At 45.2% G+C, this 19,140-nt stretch overlaps 1 long non-coding RNA gene across 1 annotated transcript; it reads right to left on the reverse strand.

Moving 5' to 3' along the window:
• Positions 1-13,252: 13,252 nt before the first annotated feature.
• Positions 13,253-18,218, reverse strand: LOC310881569. Its single transcript, XR_014572453.1, has 3 exons — positions 18,051-18,218; positions 17,383-17,536; positions 13,253-13,339 (listed from the first exon to the last, which is right to left on the reverse strand). It is a non-coding gene; the product is annotated as an uncharacterized lncRNA (long non-coding RNA).
• Between the last annotated feature and the right edge of the window lie 922 nt (positions 18,219-19,140).

Genomic DNA, 19,140 nt, shown 5'->3' on the forward strand with positions numbered 1-19,140 from the left:
ATATTCGAGAAATGTAAAGAGGTAAATGGGGTCTAAAGATAGACTTGCCTGTGTAAATAAAAAATTTGTTTCTGCAAACCTGCCAGCAAGGGATTTTACTTGTACCTGTGTGCAGCACGTTCTCTTCCGGCTTATGGAATTTAACAAGGTAGTAAGGGTATTTCATCTGTCTTTATTTTTATATGGGCATTAGGACACAAGCAAAATCTAGCTTCCCCTTGTTTTCCTGGTTCCTTAGGTAAGCGACAAGCCAAGCCTTTCATGTGCTTGCTTAGACTGGAAGTATGTATGGGAGACACTCACAGGCCTTGCTATGGAAACACCTGTGCCCACTTTTTCCTGCAGGCTGCTGGCTCTAACTGTACTACTGATACATGCTAGGTCAGCTAAAATCGGCTTATAAATAGGGTATGTTAAGCATATGGAAGTGTAGACTTCAACTGCCATAGCTACAAACATCCCGTGGAATGAGGATGATGTCTGCTGGCACTCTCTGCATCAGCATTCAGTTTTCCCTTGCCCTTCTTACTGTTAGACTTCTCAGCTGACGCTTTACAGCGAAGAAATTGCTACAACATAATCCGTGTTCTTAAACCTAAAAAAAAAAAATCTTGGAGAAAACAACTTGCTGGTTTTCCCTCCTTGCTGGCAAGGAGAAAAATAGTCCACCAGGAACAACAAAAAAATCCTAGTAACAGCTCCTTAAGTTATACCCTCTGCTACCCTCTCTGATTGCTCTGGTCTTCCTTCATTCATGGTAATGAAGTTTTAAAGCTCTGGTAGAAGGATGACAGCACTCAAGTCAAAGGAGATGAGAGCAATGAGGAAAGCTTTGCTTTAAGCTAGAGCAGTCTTGCGAGTTGCTGCCTTTATGCTGTTCTTTATCTTGAAGGGTACAGAGTCTTTTCCAGTCATAGGGACTCCATAACCCTATGAATATGGAGAAATAGTTGCTAATTAACAGTGTGTATAATAAGTAAGTGAGGCTGGAAACAAAAGAATATTCCTCCAAGAAAAAAAAGGAAGCAGAAATTACTGTACTTAATAGCTGGGGAAGCTGTTAAAGCTAGTTGACACAGTTCTGGTACTGCCGTGTGTGTTTTGGGGGCAACATAAACCATAATTGCTGTGATGGCAGGTAAGAATCCAGTTCTTTTTTATGGCTTAGTGTAGTCAGTGAAAGCAGTGGTCCTAAGCTGCATGCTGTTCTTAAATGTAATGCAAATTCTCTTTTGTGACTCCTCAGTACTTCCAGGTTACTTGTAGCTGATCACCAGCAACTGCTTCTGTTAGCTATTAGCTGTTGGGTTTTTGCTAGGAATACTTTCAGTCCTGAATTGAAATGATGACATCCTGAAACAGAAGAGGCTCTTGGAGTATTGTAGGAAGCACATTCTTCCTGGTTCTAGTGCAGGTGTACACGTAGGAGGAGACAGAAGGCAAAGAACCTCACATAGGTGGAGGGGGTGAGGTGGCATCACAGTTAGAGCTGTTGCAGTTAACTCTTCCCAAAGCATGAAAGCAACGTGGCTGGGAACAGGGATTTGTTGGGTTGCTTCTTTGTGTGAGCCAGGGAGTCTTTTGAGGGGCAGATTAATAAGAATATGACACAAGGTAGAGGTGCAATAGATGAAGCAAAGAATCTGGGTGGGAAAAGGGTTGCTTGTACGTGTCTATGGAATTGTTTCAGGGGACTGAGCTGGGGCAAATTCAAGATAATAGATGCAGCCTCCTTGAATTTGGATGGCAGTGCTGAAGCTTCAAAACCTTACAAGGTTTGATGCCACTGCAATTGTAGTGCATAGCTGTGGTACTTGAGCTCAGAAGTGCAAACTGCACAGGATTTTTTTATCTATTTTCTTCAACGTGAGCAGCAAAACATCTTCCAGGAATGTGCCTGGGTGCTACGCTGCTTTGACACGGCTTGCTTTGCATCACCAAACACAGTAGTTAGGTTGCATCGAGTACTTTGTGGAAACATTCATTGTGTTGTCACCCAGAAATGGGATGCTACAGATATGTGTTGGCCCGGCAGTATCAGTGCTGGTTTTTGGCCTTTGAGAGGTTGGTCCATAACATGTGACCTGTGTAACGAGAGGCCCACATAGATTGGTGACTTCATTAAGTCTGATGCTGTGGTGGTGTGTGACCCAAGGCCCTGAACGTCAGAAAATCAGGCTGTGGCCACCTATTTTATGCAGACTTTGCCTATTAACAAGGTCTCTACACTGTACGTTAGAGACGTGCGCCTCCTTTTCCGGACTAGATAGCGAAAATACCAGTTTTGTAGTTCAGTGAATGAGATTGGTTGGGCTGTTTGTTCTCCAGAGCTGAAAAATGTTGGGAGTGTATTCTCTTGGAGTCCACAGAAATGAAAATGATGAGAGGAAGAGAACGTTGGTTGCAGCCCGCGTGCTGCTGTTATAAAGTAGTTCTCTGATGTCTTTTTCCCTCTGCTGAGACTTATCAGCCTATCGTCCTTTCCTGTTAGGAGCGCATACCTGGCTTGGGATGGTGTGCGCAGGGCAGATTCTTTACCGTAAGAGCACAGTGAATGCCAGACTTCTTCCTGTACTGCCGTGTTAACCGTGAGTCACAAATTCAGGAAGCAGTGATTGCATCGGAACTGCTAGAATGCTTTGCGGAGTCTTTTTACTGGGTAAACTTCACAGCTGCAGTTACAACTTCCAGCCTGTGTTAGCTGAACACATCGTACTGGTGCCCGCCATCAGTTTGACAAAGATGGGATTGCAGTAGGAACTTGCTTTTTTCCTTCTTTTTAATTAAACAAGTCTTTGAAGCAACTTTTCCAACACCGCCATACTTCACTTCTTCCAGTTATTTTCTGTTTTACTTAGCTGAAATGTTTTTTTTTCTTCCAAGCTTGAGGAAGTTTTCTACAAGAATGTCCCGTAATGATTTCATAAACTCTTTTCGTTGTACCTAGCTGCAACAGAGAATGCTTTTATTCAAAAACCTGCTGGTTTTCTTTTCCAAGAAGTAGTGGGGTTTTTCCTATCTCTTCACTGATGGGAAAGGCTGTAGGACAGTAGCTTGAGGGGCTGCTAATGCTGTCATCAGTGAGCCGGGAAGAGGCAGGAGTCCGAAACGGGTAAAAAGTACTTAAAAGGATACCAAAAGAGTAAACGGTACTTAAGCCGTGGATGTTTCTTTTTGCAGGGATGCTCTGGACCAACCGCTTCTTTCTAGCGCTACCTCAAAGTAACTTGCAGATAGAACTCACAGGGAAGGTTGATCAAATGGTGATGATCGCTGTCATTCTGCTGGACACGCAGATACTTGCCTTTCGTTTTGGCTCATTTTTAATACCAATTAACTTCAGTGCCTCGCGTTAATAGACACCGTTTGACTGCATCGGCAAATGTTTCTGAGTCGTGAGTGTCGTTAAAGGCCTGTCACCTGTTGTGGTTTAACCCGGCTGGCAGCTAAACACCACACAGCCGTTCGCTCACCCTCCCCCCTCCCTCTCTGGGATGGGGGAGAGAAACGGGAAAGTGAAGCCGGTGAGTTGAGATAAAGACAGTTTATTAAGACAGGAATATAATAATAACAATAATAGTAATAATAGTGATAATGGTAATAGTATTAATAATAATAATGTGTAAGAAAACAAGTGATGCACAACGCAATTGCTCACCACCCGCTGACCGATGCCCAGCCTATCCCCGAGCAGCCGGCCCCCCACCCCAGCCAGCCACCCCTATGTATTGTTTAGCATGACGCCAGATGGTATGGAATACCCCTTTGGCCAGTTTGGGTCAGCTGTCCTGGGTCTGTCCCCTCCCAGCTCCTGCTGCACCCCCAGCCTGCTCGCTGGCAGGACAGAGCGAGAAGCCGAAAAGTCCTTGGCCTGGTGTAAACACTGCTCTGCAACAATTAAAACATCAGCATGTTATCAGCGCTCTTCTCATCCTAATCCAAAACATAGCACCCTACCAGCTACTATGAGGGAAAATTAACTCTGTCCTAACTGGAACCAGGACAAACTGCTTCAGCACTTTTGATCTTTTACAAACTCAGCTAAATTATTTAAGTTCTACTTTGGGCACCGTGTTCCTTCATCAGCCAGGATTTTGTGGATAGAGTTGAGTCTTCTTATCACGCGAGGCCAATAAAACAACTGAGTAATTTAAACCTTTGTGGCTGCTCCCACCCCCAACACTTTCCCATTCCCATGACGACTTCTCATCCCCCAAATGACTTCTCACCCCCAGGTCTCACTCGGGGACCCACCACCCGCAGCCGCTCCCCATCAGGAGCAGACATCCCCAAACCAATTGGCGACGCGGGCAGCGGCAGAGGGCTGCGTTCAGCCCCCACCCCCCCACCCCCCCCCGCTGACCGATGCAGGAAATAAGTGCAGGCAGAGGCTTTGCAGGGTGGAACAGTTTGTAATTTATTCCCGGGGTAATTAATTGTGGCTGCCACCCCCAGCCCGTCCCCAGGTGAGGCCCGGCCGCCTGCTCAGGCGGGGGGCCCGGCCTGCCGGCCCGTGCGGTCTCCGGCCCCCGGCTCCTCCTGCCTGACCCTATGCAGCCAGGACGTGTCCCCGACGTCGTCGTCCTGCTGGGACCTTGGCAGTCTGCGCCCCACCTGCCCCGCGTGCCAGGAGAAGCTCCTGACGAGCTCTCCTGCCATGGAGGGGCTGCGCTCCCTGCGCCGGGGCGAGACGCTGCGGGAGCGGTAGCTGGAGGGGCTCGTCTGGCGCTGCTGCTGCTGCTGCCGCTGCCCCAGCCGTGCGTTGCGCTGGAACCTCCTGCGTGGTCGTCGGGCCAGGCGCACGATGCCAATGATGTGCCCGCGGCACAGCGGGCAGGTGTCTCTTTCGGCAGCCCAGACGTGGACACACTCCAGGCAGAAGATGTGCCTGCAGGGGTCGATGCGAGCCGCGCTGGACATGCGCTCCAAACAGATGGGGCACGTCTCCTCCTCGGGGGCCTCCTCTGGCTGCCGCCGTGGCCGCCAGCTCATGATGCCTGTGGCCGCCGCAACGTGGAGCTGGTTTTCGTCTGGGGGAGGCTGCCCTGGTGCCAGGCACTTAGCAGCAGCCTGGGGTCTTCAGCACCCCCCGGGTCGCCGGCAGGACCTCGATGCCTTGCGTGTCGCTGTCTGGATCTCGACGCTTGGCGTGACACCAGCAGGACTACTGCAGATAGGAGCAGGAAGAAAACATTGCAGCAGCAAAGAGACATCAGCTTTCTAGGTTCAACCAATTGTCTAGAGTACTGTAGCGGTAACTGTTCTGTGTATGGATTGCAGACATTGCCGTTAGAATGGCAAATCTGCTTGTGGTAGGTTATACATGGCAAGACCGCGCTTAGGACAGATGAGGCAGATAGATGTCTATAGATTTGAGAACATTACCGAAGGACCTCGATGGCTCGGGTGCAACAGCAATGGCTTCGCGTGTGCCTCTCGGCACACCTCCGCCTCTCTCTTTCCTTCCAGCCTTAGGACCTCGAGCTTTCGATACCGCCAGCTGGACTGGCCGCAGGCGCGCCGCTCAGGGCATTTATAGCCAGCCACCTCTTGTGAGGCAATAGGGTGACATCACCAGGGTCTCGGGGTGCCCATCAAGCACTGACTTGATGGGAGTCTCACGTATTTGAACGTATTTGAAGTGACACTTTATTCTTGATACCTTAGGGCCCACTCCTTGGCCCACTCTTGGGTTCGGTCTCTTCCGAGATGGCTTTTCTTAATTAGCCTAATACCGCTCTCCTTGCTTGGCTTCTGTCAGCATGGAGCAGCCATCTCACATCAGCATTTTCTCGCAACAGTCAGGTGATCTCTGTCAGTGCTGCCAACAGGGGCACCCCGAGACCCTGGTGATGTCACCCTATTGCCTCACAAGAGGTGGCTGGCTATAAATGCCCTGAGCGGCGCGCCTGCGGCCAGTCCAGCTGGCGGTATCGAAAGCTCGAGGTCCTAAGGCTGGAAGGAAAGAGAGAGGCGGAGGTGTGCCGAGAGGCACACGCGAAGCCATTGCTGTTGCACCCGAGCCATCGAGGTCCTTCGGTAATGTTCTCAAATCTATAGACATCTATCTGCCTCATCTGTCCTAAGCGCGGTCTTGCCATGTATAACCTACCACAAGCAGATTTGCCATTCTAACGGCAATGTCTGCAATCCATACACAGAACAGTTACCGCTACAGTACTCTAGACAATTGGTTGAACCTAGAAAGCTGATGTCTCTTTGCTGCTGCAATGTTTTCTTCCTGCTCCTATCTGCAGTAGTCCTGCTGGTGTCACGCCAAGCGTCGAGATCCAGACAGCGACACGCAAGGCATCGAGGTCCTGCCGGCGACCCGGGGGGTGCTGAAGACCCCAGGCTGCTGCTAAGTGCCTGGCACCAGGGCAGCCTCCCCCAGACGAAAACCAGCTCCACGTTGCGGCGGCCACAGGCATCATGAGCTGGCGGCCACGGCGGCAGCCAGAGGAGGCCCCCGAGGAGGAGACGTGCCCCATCTGTTTGGAGCGCATGTCCAGCGCGGCTCGCATCGACCCCTGCAGGCACATCTTCTGCCTGGAGTGTGTCCACGTCTGGGCTGCCGAAAGAGACACCTGCCCGCTGTGCCGCGGGCACATCATTGGCATCGTGCGCCTGGCCCGACGACCACGCAGGAGGTTCCAGCGCAACGCACGGCTGGGGCAGCGGCAGCAGCAGCAGCAGCGCCAGACGAGCCCCTCCAGCTACCGCTCCCGCAGCGTCTCGCCCCGGCGCAGGGAGCGCAGCCCCTCCATGGCAGGAGAGCTCGTCAGGAGCTTCTCCTGGCACGCGGGGCAGGTGGGGCGCAGACTGCCAAGGTCCCAGCAGGACGACGACGTCGGGGACACGTCCTGGCTGCATAGGGTCAGGCAGGAGGAGCCGGGGGCCGGAGACCGCACGGGCCGGCAGGCCGGGCCCCCCGCCTGAGCAGGCGGCCGGGCCTCACCTGGGGACGGGCTGGGGGTGGCAGCCACAATTAATTACCCCGGGAATAAATTACAAACTGTTCCACCCTGCAAAGCCTCTGCCTGCACTTATTTCCTGCATCGGTCAGCGGGGGGGGGTGGGGGGGTGGGGGCTGAACGCAGCCCTCTGCCGCTGCCCGCGTCGCCAATTGGTTTGGGGATGTCTGCTCCTGATGGGGAGCGGCTGCGGGTGGTGGGTCCCCGAGTGAGACCTGGGGGTGAGAAGTCATTTGGGGGATGAGAAGTCGTCATGGGAATGGGAAAGTGTTGGGGGTGGGAGCAGCCACAAAGGTTTAAATTACTCAGTTGTTTTATTGGCCTCGCGTGATAAGAAGACTCAACTCTATCCACAAAATCCTGGCTGATGAAGGAACACGGTGCCCAAAGTAGAACTTAAATAATTTAGCTGAGTTTGTAAAAGATCAAAAGTGCTGAAGCAGTTTGTCCTGGTTCCAGTTAGGACAGAGTTAATTTTCCCTCATAGTAGCTGGTAGGGTGCTATGTTTTGGATTAGGATGAGAAGAGCGCTGATAACATGCTGATGTTTTAATTGTTGCAGAGCAGTGTTTACACCAGGCCAAGGACTTTTCGGCTTCTCGCTCTGTCCTGCCAGCGAGCAGGCTGGGGGTGCAGCAGGAGCTGGGAGGGGACAGACCCAGGACAGCTGACCCAAACTGGCCAAAGGGGTATTCCATACCATCTGGCGTCATGCTAAACAATACATAGGGGTGGCTGGCTGGGGTGGGGGGCCGGCTGCTCGGGGATAGGCTGGGCATCGGTCAGCGGGTGGTGAGCAATTGCGTTGTGCATCACTTGTTTTCTTACACATTATTATTATTAATACTATTACCATTATCACTATTATTACTATTATTGTTATTATTATATTCCTGTCTTAATAAACTGTCTTTATCTCAACTCACCGGCTTCACTTTCCCGTTTCTCTCCCCCATCCCAGAGAGGGAGGGGGGAGGGTGAGCGAACGGCTGTGTGGTGTTTAGCTGCCAGCCGGGTTAAACCACAACAGGTGACAGGCCTTTAACGACACTCACGACTCAGAAACATTTGCCGATGCAGTCAAACGGTGTCTATTAACGCGAGGCACTGAAGTTAATTGGTATTAAAAATGAGCCAAAACGAAAGGCAAGTATCTGCGTGTCCAGCAGAATGACAGCGATCATCACCATTTGATCAACCTTCCCTGTGAGTTCTATCTGCAAGTTACTTTGAGGTAGCGCTAGAAAGAAGCGGTTGGTCCAGAGCATCCCTGCAAAAAGAAACATCCACGGCTTAAGTACCGTTTACTCTTTTGGTATCCTTTTAAGTACTTTTTACCCGTTTCGGACTCCTGCCTCTTCCCGGCTCACTGATGACAGCATTAGCAGCCCCTCAAGCTACTGTCCTACAGCCTTTCCCATCAGTGAAGAGATAGGAAAAACCCCACTACTTCTTGGAAAAGAAAACCAGCAGGTTTTTGAATAAAAGCATTCTCTGTTGCAGCTAGGTACAACGAAAAGAGTTTATGAAATCATTACGGGACATTCTTGTAGAAAACTTCCTCAAGCTTGGAAGAAAAAAAAACATTTCAGCTAAGTAAAACAGAAAATAACTGGAAGAAGTGAAGTATGGCGGTGTTGGAAAAGTTGCTTCAAAGACTTGTTTAATTAAAAAGAAGGAAAAAAGCAAGTTCCTACTGCAATCCCATCTTTGTCAAACTGATGGCGGGCACCAGTACGATGTGTTCAGCTAACACAGGCTGGAAGTTGTAACTGCAGCTGTGAAGTTTACCCAGTAAAAAGACTCCGCAAAGCATTCTAGCAGTTCCGATGCAATCACTGCTTCCTGAATTTGTGACTCACGGTTAACACGGCAGTACAGGAAGAAGTCTGGCATTCACTGTGCTCTTACGGTAAAGAATCTGCCCTGCGCACACCATCCCAAGCCAGGTATGCGCTCCTAACAGGAAAGGACGATAGGCTGATAAGTCTCAGCAGAGGGAAAAAGACATCAGAGAACTACTTTATAACAGCAGCACGCGGGCTGCAACCAACGTTCTCTTCCTCTCATCATTTTCATTTCTGTGGACTCCAAGAGAATACACTCCCAACATTTTTCAGCTCTGGAGAACAAACAGCCCAACCAATCTCATTCACTGAACTACAAAACTGGTATTTTCGCTATCTAGTCCGGAAAAGGAGGCGCACGTCTCTAACGTACAGTGTAGAGACCTTGTTAATAGGCAAAGTCTGCATAAAATAGGTGGCCACAGCCTGATTTTCTGACGTTCAGGGCCTTGGGTCACACACCACCACAGCATCAGACTTAATGAAGTCACCAATCTATGTGGGCCTCTCGTTACACAGGTCACATGTTATGGACCAACCTCTCAAAGGCCAAAAACCAGCACTGATACTGCCGGGCCAACACATATCTGTAGCATCCCATTTCTGGGTGACAACACAATGAATGTTTCCACAAAGTACTCGATGCAACCTAACTACTGTGTTTGGTGATGCAAAGCAAGCCGTGTCAAAGCAGCGTAGCACCCAGGCACATTCCTGGAAGATGTTTTGCTGCTCACGTTGAAGAAAATAGATAAAAAAATCCTGTGCAGTTTGCACTTCTGAGCTCAAGTACCACAGCTATGCACTACAATTGCAGTGGCATCAAACCTTGTAAGGTTTTGAAGCTTCAGCACTGCCATCCAAATTCAAGGAGGCTGCATCTATTATCTTGAATTTGCCCCAGCTCAGTCCCCTGAAACAATTCCATAGACACGTACAAGCAACCCTTTTCCCACCCAGATTCTTTGCTTCATCTATTGCACCTCTACCTTGTGTCATATTCTTATTAATCTGCCCCTCAAAAGACTCCCTGGCTCACACAAAGAAGCAACCCAACAAATCCCTGTTCCCAGCCACGTTGCTTTCATGCTTTGGGAAGAGTTAACTGCAACAGCTCTAACTGTGATGCCACCTCACCCCCTCCACCTATGTGAGGTTCTTTGCCTTCTGCCTCCTCCTACGTGTACACCTGCACTAGAACCAGGAAGAATGTGCTTCCTACAATACTCCAAGAGCCTCTTCTGTTTCAGGATGTCATCATTTCAATTCAGGACTGAAAGTATTCCTAGCAAAAACCCAACAGCTAATAGCTAACAGAAGCAGTTGCTGGTGATCAGCTACAAGTAACCTGGAAGTACTGAGGAGTCACAAAAGAGAATTTGCATTACATTTAAGAACAGCATGCAGCTTAGGACCACTGCTTTCACTGACTACACTAAGCCATAAAAAAGAATTGGATTCTTACCTGCCATCACAGCAATTATGGTTTATGTTGCCCCCAAAACACACACGGCAGTACCAGAACTGTGTCAACTAGCTTTAACAGCTTCCCCAGCTATTAAGTACAGTAATTTCTGCTTCCTTTTTTTTCTTGGAGGAATATTCTTTTGTTTCCAGCCTCACTTACTTATTATACACACTGTTAATTAGCAACTATTTCTCCATACTCATAGGGTTATGGAGTCCCTATGACTGGAAAAGACTCTGTACCCTTCAAGATAAGAACAGCATAAAGGCAGCAACTCGCAAGACTGCTCTAGCTTAAAGCAAAGCTTTCCTCATTGCTCTCATCTCCTTTGACTTGAGTGCTGTCATCCTTCTACCAGAGCTTTAAAAACTTCATTACCACGAATGAAGGAAGACCAGAGCAATCAGAGAGGGTAGCAGAGGGTATAACTTAAGGAGCTGTTACTAGGATTTTTTTGTTGTTCCTGGTGGACTATTTTTCTCCTTGCCAGCAAGGAGGGAAAACCAGCAAGTTGTTTTCTCCAAGATTTTTTTTTTTTAGGTTTAAGAACACGGATTATGTTGTAGCAATTTCTTCGCTGTAAAGCGTCAGCTGAGAAGTCTAACAGTAAGAAGGGCAAGGGAAAACTGAATGCTGATGCAGAGAGTGCCAGCAGACATCATCCTCATTCCACGGGATGTTTGTAGCTATGGCAGTTGAAGTCTACACTTCCATATGCTTAACATACCCTATTTATAAGCCAATTTTAGCTGACCTAGCATGTATCAGTAGTACAGTTAGAGCCAGCAGCCTGCAGGAAAAAGTGGGCACAGGTGTTTCCATAGCAAGGCCTGTGAGTGTCTCCCATACATACTTCCAGTCTAAGCAAGCACATGAAAGGCTTGGCTTGTCGCTTACCTAAGGAACCAGGAAAACAAGGGGAAGCTAGATTTTGCTTGTGTCCTAATGCCCATATAAAAATAAAGACAGATGAAATACCCTTACTACCTTGTTAAATTCCATAAGCCGGAAGAGAACGTGCTGCACACAGGTACAAGTAAAATCCCTTGCTGGCAGGTTTGCAGAAACAAATCTTTTATTTACACAGGCAAGTCTTATCTTTAAGATAAGACCCCATTTACCTCTTTACATTTCTCGAATATTTACATGACTTCATGATGCTCCAAGAAGAGAGTGATGAACAAAAAGATTACAGAAACTGTCAAAAGCATAGCAAAAAAACCCCAACCTATCATTGTGCTTTAAAACTTATGAGCTAGAATAATGTAGAAGAAATGTAGTTTTAGCACTTTGGTCCTAACGGTCATGCTCTAGAAGACGCTTAAATAGCAGAGGGGATTTCAGAAGTGACCGTATCCAGAGGTTGCCAGTGACAATTCATGAGTGAATCGTAGAGTTCTTCGCTTGTCTCCGTGAATTGTCTGTTCATTTCATCAACATCCAAGTAGAGCTGTGGATCTGAAAATAAAAGCCTGGTAAGTCCAAGTATCAAATCTGAGGCATGCGCACAAAAAAACTTCATGTGAAATGGCTAACAAAATGTATTTTAAGCTAAGTGTAATAAGCTATTAGATCTACTAATTTTAGTGAGGTATTTAGTCCTCTAAAATTTTGAGCCTCACAGCTCCAACTTTTGGGAATTTGTATATTAGAAGGCTGGGACTAGAATTGTCTTTCAAGATAAAGACAAAGACAATGTTTAAGATAGTAAAGATAACGTTTAAGGATAATCAGCCATGAAACCCTCCCAAGAGTCATTTAATTCACTTCTACGGCAATACACGTTACATAGGATAGTTTCTAAACACTAACACAAAATGCCTCCACGTGAGGAACTTTGCAAACCTTCCAGGACACAAATATGTTTTGTACCGTATTTGTAAGTGCAAGCTGAATCCTCCTTTTGGAATCTGCAACATAAGCTTTTACCTCAGGGTGGAGAACAAAGCTTTTGCATATTACTGAGTTTCTAATACAAAATCTGTTTAGCGGAACCAATACAAAGAACAAAATTCTGTCTTAGACCATTTTCAAATGGGAATGAAGGCACAGGTACAAGAAACCTGCTGCGAAGCATTGACAGTGTCCCGTTTTACTTGATGCGGTCAGTGTATGCTGTATCAGCTTTAAAACCCCAGCTGAATGCAGATCAACCCCACAGAGGTTTGACCTCAGCTGAATTTTCAAGATGTTCTTCATCCAGTAGAGGTTGGCTTGTATTGTTAAAAGGCACAAGTATGGCTAAACTCAAGTGACAATGACAGAACCCTTATTACCGTCAGTAATTAGGTCATCACCGATTGCAGTCATAACTGAAGATTCCTGAAAGACAGAAAAGGCTAAGTTTAATCATAACTCATTTCAGAAAGCATCACAGATTCAAAGTGCTGCAGTCTCAACCCATTCCTTCTTCCTACAACTACAAGGATAGATGGCATTTTATCTATTTATTTTAAGAAGAAAGCCAATATTACAGTACAGGTTGGAAGGGACTTCCGGAGGTCACAACTAATACATTGACCACGATAAGACCACTTACAACAACTGTTTAATTTGCTTTAAGCAAAGCAAATCAGAAGAACAGGAACAGAAGAAGCGTACGCAATTATGCTGTCAAAACCATTCTTTGGTATGCGTGAACAAATAATGGTGTATAAATCACTAATTCTATGGATTTACTATTTAAGCACTTAAATACAAACACCTCTGAATGGAATCTGCTCTTTTAACTTCACACTAAGCAGAAAGCATGTTTTCAACTTCGGATTCTTTTTGCTGATTCACACAAATCTTTGTGTGTACAACATATTATCTGTGAAATATTTTCTTTACAGCAAGCGTGCACTATCTTTACCTCAAAAACAGCTGGAGCCATTAAAGAATCTCCTAAAGAGCAGTCTCCAACAGCTTGCATGCTGTCATAGGGAGCATAGGAGCTGTAGTTGTAGTCAGCATAAGCATCGTAACTCCTCTGCGAATAGTAGTTCTGGTAATCTTGGTAATAATCATTATAGTTGTATGACTGGTACCGCTGCAATTCTGCTTTCAGTCTGAAACATGAGGAGTTGCATACAGTCAGAGAACAAGAAACTGTAAACCCAGTTCTGAACTTAAACAATTTGTTAGCTTACATACTTCAAAACTTAAAAGGAAGCTTTCCTAAACAGTCACCTAAGTGACAGCTTAAGTCACAGCTCAAAACCTCATTTCTATAGAAGCAAGCATCCTCACCTTTGCCAATACCAGAAGGAATTGTTCTCATGGATTAACTCCAGAGCCTTGACATGGTTACCTGTACACATCAAGTATTTTTAGCGTTGGCATAAGCAAGCTGCTGCTAAGTCTCTGTGCTTTGCTAAAGATTGATTTAAGACCAGAGACATTTATCAAGCACAGCTGCTTTAAAGATGCAGTCTTAACCCTTCTATCTTTTATTTGTTTAATTACTAGATCTTATTTCCAGAAAGAAGTGAATGGAGTCAGATTATCCATTTCAAAGAAGCATCTGACACTGCCTGTCAGTTTGCCATGTCTACCTCCACCTGCTCTGTTTTTTTGTTTGTTTAAAGTCCATTAAACATTCAACAGCTGCCAACTATACCACTCAGGTGAAGTCAGTCTTGCTTAACAACACAATCGCGATTCTCCAGCATGACGCCTTATTATTAGTGGGAGAATTACAAAATACGCTGGTTCTTAAGAAGAAAGGGCCAGCTGATTAGCTTTCACTACTTTCCCTTTCAAGATTTTCTCAGGGGCAGCTTCAGACTAATGACAAGAACCAAGACAAGTGCTATCTGTACTAAAACTGAGGTACACTGCATAAAGAACATTCAGATAACCCAGCTGCATATTCAAAAAAATCCGCTGTTTAGACTTGTCTTCACTGATTCTGTACAGGCAGACCTCCTGTGTCTGCAGTGCCCAGTTTCTCTCACTTGAATTGGGGATGCAGAGAAGTGAGTTCTATGCTTTTGGGGAAGAATACAAGCTGAAGGCATTCTGAAATAGCTTCCAAACTCAGCAAACATGAGGGACAAACTAATCCAATGGCTGGGTATTTCAATGCTAAGAGAGCACGGTACTCAGCCATTCAGAAACGTATTACTGATGTGTATTTTAATACCTACATTTGTTTCAATACTGCAAAGCTACACAAGTTCTAATAAAGAGGTAATCCATTGTCTTGTTACTGTAGTAAACAAACAGAAGATACATCATCTTAGGTCTTCTGCTTCCAACTGCACTCTTCCTACATACAGTTGTGTAGGGAAGGAAAATCTGAAAATACTGTTGACGTTCTTCTGGATAGCCGAAGCAAGAAAACATGTTTGTGGCTTATTCTTGTTTTCAAAATAAAACAATATTAATTTAATCAAAAAATTTTGGCAAAGAAGTTTGGACAGTGCTCTCTTGGAGAAGAGCATTTCCATTCTAAAGCAGAAGGAGGCAACATTTGCAGAATTATGCTAGGTAAACAGAAACAGAAGTGTCATTTTTTACTATTTAACAGAACACACAAGCTAACCTCATGAACATACTGAAATTGTTTATATGAAGTCCTGTTTTGTCAGTATCCTGGATCAAAGTTCATCAAATTTGGTGTCAATTCTTTAACCGTTCAAAGACCTGAATTGCCTTAAATAAGTGATAGAACTGAGCCGGTAGAGTAAGAAACCCTCTCAGGAAGTGCTAAGCTTTAAACTCCCCATTGCCCTAAGCTCATGAAAAGCAAAGAATAGCATTCTAAACCTGTTCTAGTAATAACGCCTTTGGCTTTCTCCCTGCGTTCCCATTTTTCCCCCCACTTCTTTCCTGTCAACCCACTGTAAAACTAGTTATGTGCTTCTCTCAAACTAGAGGGAAAGCTCTAAGAACAAGAACTCCCTAGCATATAAAACCACTTGTTGTCCCTTCTACCTTATGCAGGCCCAAACCTGAAAATATTTACCAATGCATTCAGCTTTGCTGCTGTTGAGAAACAAGGCTGGTTACAATGGCAGCTAAGCCCAAGTTGCGCTGTCTGGCTAGACTTAACAGTTGGATTCCCCCAGCCGTCCTGAAGCAGGTTGATGAATCCAGGGAGTCAAAACATAGGACTTCTGCATTTCTGGTTTTGTAGACTGCATCGTGTGTACAGCCACTAGAGCAAGGGCCACAGACTTTCCAAAGGCAGAGCTACAAGAATCTGATTATTTAGAATAATTGTATCAATGCACAACTCCTTGGTTACCTTTTAGAAATTCCTATGCTCAGCCGGATTCCTTTTCCCCCCAGGCCTGGTGCGTTCTGGCAGTCTTGCAGTGCCCTCATCTGATCACCTTGCTCACCAAATCTGACATAGGCATACCCTCTACTATTTTCAAAAGGGAGAAAACCAATTCTAGTATGCATAACAGTTACAAAGCTAATGAATTCAATTTCTGTCTTCTACAAAAAACAGAAGATAGCAGCTACTATAGCTTCTATTACTTAAGCAACCTCTCTGGCATGTGCACGTGCACAGAAAAGGCTTTCACCAAATTAAAAAACTTGGGCCAGAAGCAAAAAGCTTATTCCTTGGTAGCATTAAGATGCAACTCACTGAGAGCCAGCAAAACAATACATTTTAAGTGCTCTCTGCGTAAGTAATCAGATTCCATATTTCTGCATATACAGCAGTTAATCAGTTAGCACTAACCCACTCCTTTTGGAGCCACAAACTTTATTGGTCACAAACACCAAGAGCTGGCTGTAATTATCTGAACCAGTATTAACCGGTACCTCTGAACTCTTCAAACAAAAATATCTTTCAGGTGCTCTTAGAAGAACAACATCAATTGCCTGCAACAATTTGATGGCTTTGCTAAACGGAGCACTGAAAAGCACAGTGGTACAGTTTCTTTTGTAGCCTGTTCAGAAATTATAGCCCCGTGCCTACAGCTTCAAATCAGGCCAAGCTTACCAGCCCAACTCTTACAGCTTAAGTTCACTGCACTCGAATGCCTTCAAGACGTGCTTTTAGGAGCCATGGAGAAGAACCCTCTGGTAAGACCACCATTATAAAGTACTGAGTGTTGTTTTACACTTAAAATAGAACTATCTGTTACAGTCATTCATCAGCTTTCCCTAGGCTGCTGCTCTCTCACTACTGAATGTGATCCTGCTCTCAGTTTCCCACTAACTTTTTCCCCCAGCGGTTATGGCCTCTTTTCATCTATGACACTTTTAAGGGACTACACCGTGTTGAAAAATGCTGGTTAACATTTCCTTTTACACAAGGTGCCTCATCGAATTTTCCTGACTAAACCAAACCCCAGAACCTTAACTAGAAGAGGAAGCACACAAACACACACGCCTCCCTGGCCACCATATCTCCCCAAAACATATCTATTCAGTAACAGACCAACTGTAAGAATACTGCGATTAAAATCAGTATAGCTCTATACACTGCTTTTGTTCGGGATTACTAGCTAATGTCCTTCCCCTTACCCCTTCTGGAATTAATACTGAATTCTGTACTCTAAAATGTGGTTCTTAAGTCATACAAATGACATTTAACAATCAGAATTTTTCCACACAGTGATCCTCAATAAAAACTTCAATCCTCTACTGCAGTCTTTCAACAAATTAAAGGAATACAAAACTGGCTAATAACTGTTCAGTGATTTTTGGACCTTTGTAGCACTAGAGTAACAGCAGTACACTCTGCAGCATAGTTGCAAGTACGTGGGAATAAGATACTCTCTCTCATCTCTTTTTTTCTCTGAAAAGTGTGAGGCCTCTATTTCACCCTACTAAAGATTTTACCACCAACTGTACTGCTAGCATTGAGACACTACAACTTCTGTGCTTGTATGAGATGCAGGACAGGTTCCTTAAGGTGTCGCAATTTTTTGTCTAAACCTAGTGTTGAGATCAAAAAAGGGATTGCTACTAATTGCGTACGTATCAATAACCAGGACAGAAGACATGCTGCATATAGGAATTAAACTTTTTCTAAAGCTCTAGTACATGAACATATCAAATCCCGCAGATTTTTTCTAGTATGGTTTCAGAGGTCTTACTTGATGGACATAAGCGCACAAGTGAAGACAAAAGATACTCTGTTTACCTGAAGTACTGGTTTGCAAGTACTGCTTCTCTTCTGTCCTTCCCAAAATAAACTGTGAGGCAGCTGCAGACTCTGCACCTGAACACTCTGAGTGAACACCGAATGTAAATGATGGCAAGGCAGCATTTTGTGGACGCAGCCGCAGCAGCAAAACCTGCAGAAATAAGTGAATGTCAAGTCCGTAACCCACGGTGTATCTGCAGTACGTGAAGGTTTGAACTACATTCTAGTCCTGATCTTTCCAGTCAAAACTGTTTAACAAACAACCCACCAAACAGTAAAACAAACAAGAAAACCCCATGCTTCCTCTCTACATAAAACTTTTCACAACTGTGTTTTCTGCCCACCACCTGGCTTTAAAAAGTATACGAACTTCTTTGAAAGATCATGTTTTTAGTCTGAACTCCAAATGAACAACGTGTAGGGCATGTAAAGAACAAGCACGTCATTAATGAAAGCTTTTCTCTAAAAAGGATAAACTTATTCTTGGGGAAAAGTGTGGAAACAGATGTTATCTAGGCAATATTCCTACAGGAAAAACGAATAATTTTGCCACACCTCAAAGGAAAAAATAATTGTGCTTAACAGGTAAGAAAATAAAAAAAATCAGAGCAAACCAAAAAATAAATCACAGAATATGCATCCTCGTTTTAATCATTAAGTATTACCTCTGAGCTCTGCTTTGGTGCTTGGCTTTGCACTTTCACAGGCTACACACTTCGTGGCCTCTGCTTTGTTTTGAACCAAGCAGGTCTCCCAATCCCAGCTTCCTTCGGGCTTCTTGAATTTGTCTAAATCCAGAAATTCTCCAGAAGGAGCAGAAAATGCAGATGCACTGCTACTGGTCACAGGTGTTGGACCCTCTGTGAGACAAACAAGACAGTTAACCATCCTGTTTGAACATGAACTATAAAATGAACATTAACTTTTAAATTTGATTTGTCAAATCCCACAGAAATGTTCAAAATTACTCCGCAACTCCCCCCCCCCCCGCCCCTGAAAAAAATAAAAGCCACCAAAAACCCACAAAGAAACAAAGAAACAAACAAAAAAACCAGAGTGGAACTCAAAGCTTCCAAACAACACACAACTCTGTTCAGCACACAAGCTTCTGCTGCTGTTGACCACAGTGTAACCTCCATAAAGAGGCCTGACAGGTGCCTTTTAAAAAAAAGGTGCCTTTTAAGAGAGAAGCAGAAGATAACGCTTCAAATTCAAAACCGGAAAGACAAGAATGGCTCTTCCCTTCCACAGCACACGCAGAAAACTTTTATCCTAGTATTACTTGCATCGCTCTTCCTCTTGACAAGTGCAACGTAACCGTGCAATTCACTGCACCATGGTCACAGTAAACCCCTCATTTCCAAAATTCCTCCTTGCAATGGCAAGAGCCTCAGACAAAGATGCCGACTGACCGCTCAGAGGTTGGAAGTCCAAGAGAATCAACTCTGTCTGAAATCCATTATCTTACCTCATGAAATTTCAGTCTTACCGCACAGGATGATTACAAAAGCCCGGTCTAGTCCATCTTAATTTGTTTCTTCCACGATATATTTGCACAGGTGTTTTTCGATGTAATGGCATGTTAAATGACATTTAGAGTCAAAGTTAGAATTAGAATCGTATTTTAAAAACAATACAACCACGCTCAAAATCAATTACGGTCACACACAATGGGAAACAACCCAGTACTGCCCTGAAGAAGTTACCCAGCGGGTCACTCGCTTTCTTGAAGCCTACCACTGACCTTCATAGGCA

Source organism: Anser anser (genome assembly GCF_964211835.1).
Source record: "Anser anser genome assembly, chromosome: 14".
Taxonomy (NCBI): domain Eukaryota; kingdom Metazoa; phylum Chordata; class Aves; order Anseriformes; family Anatidae; genus Anser; species Anser anser.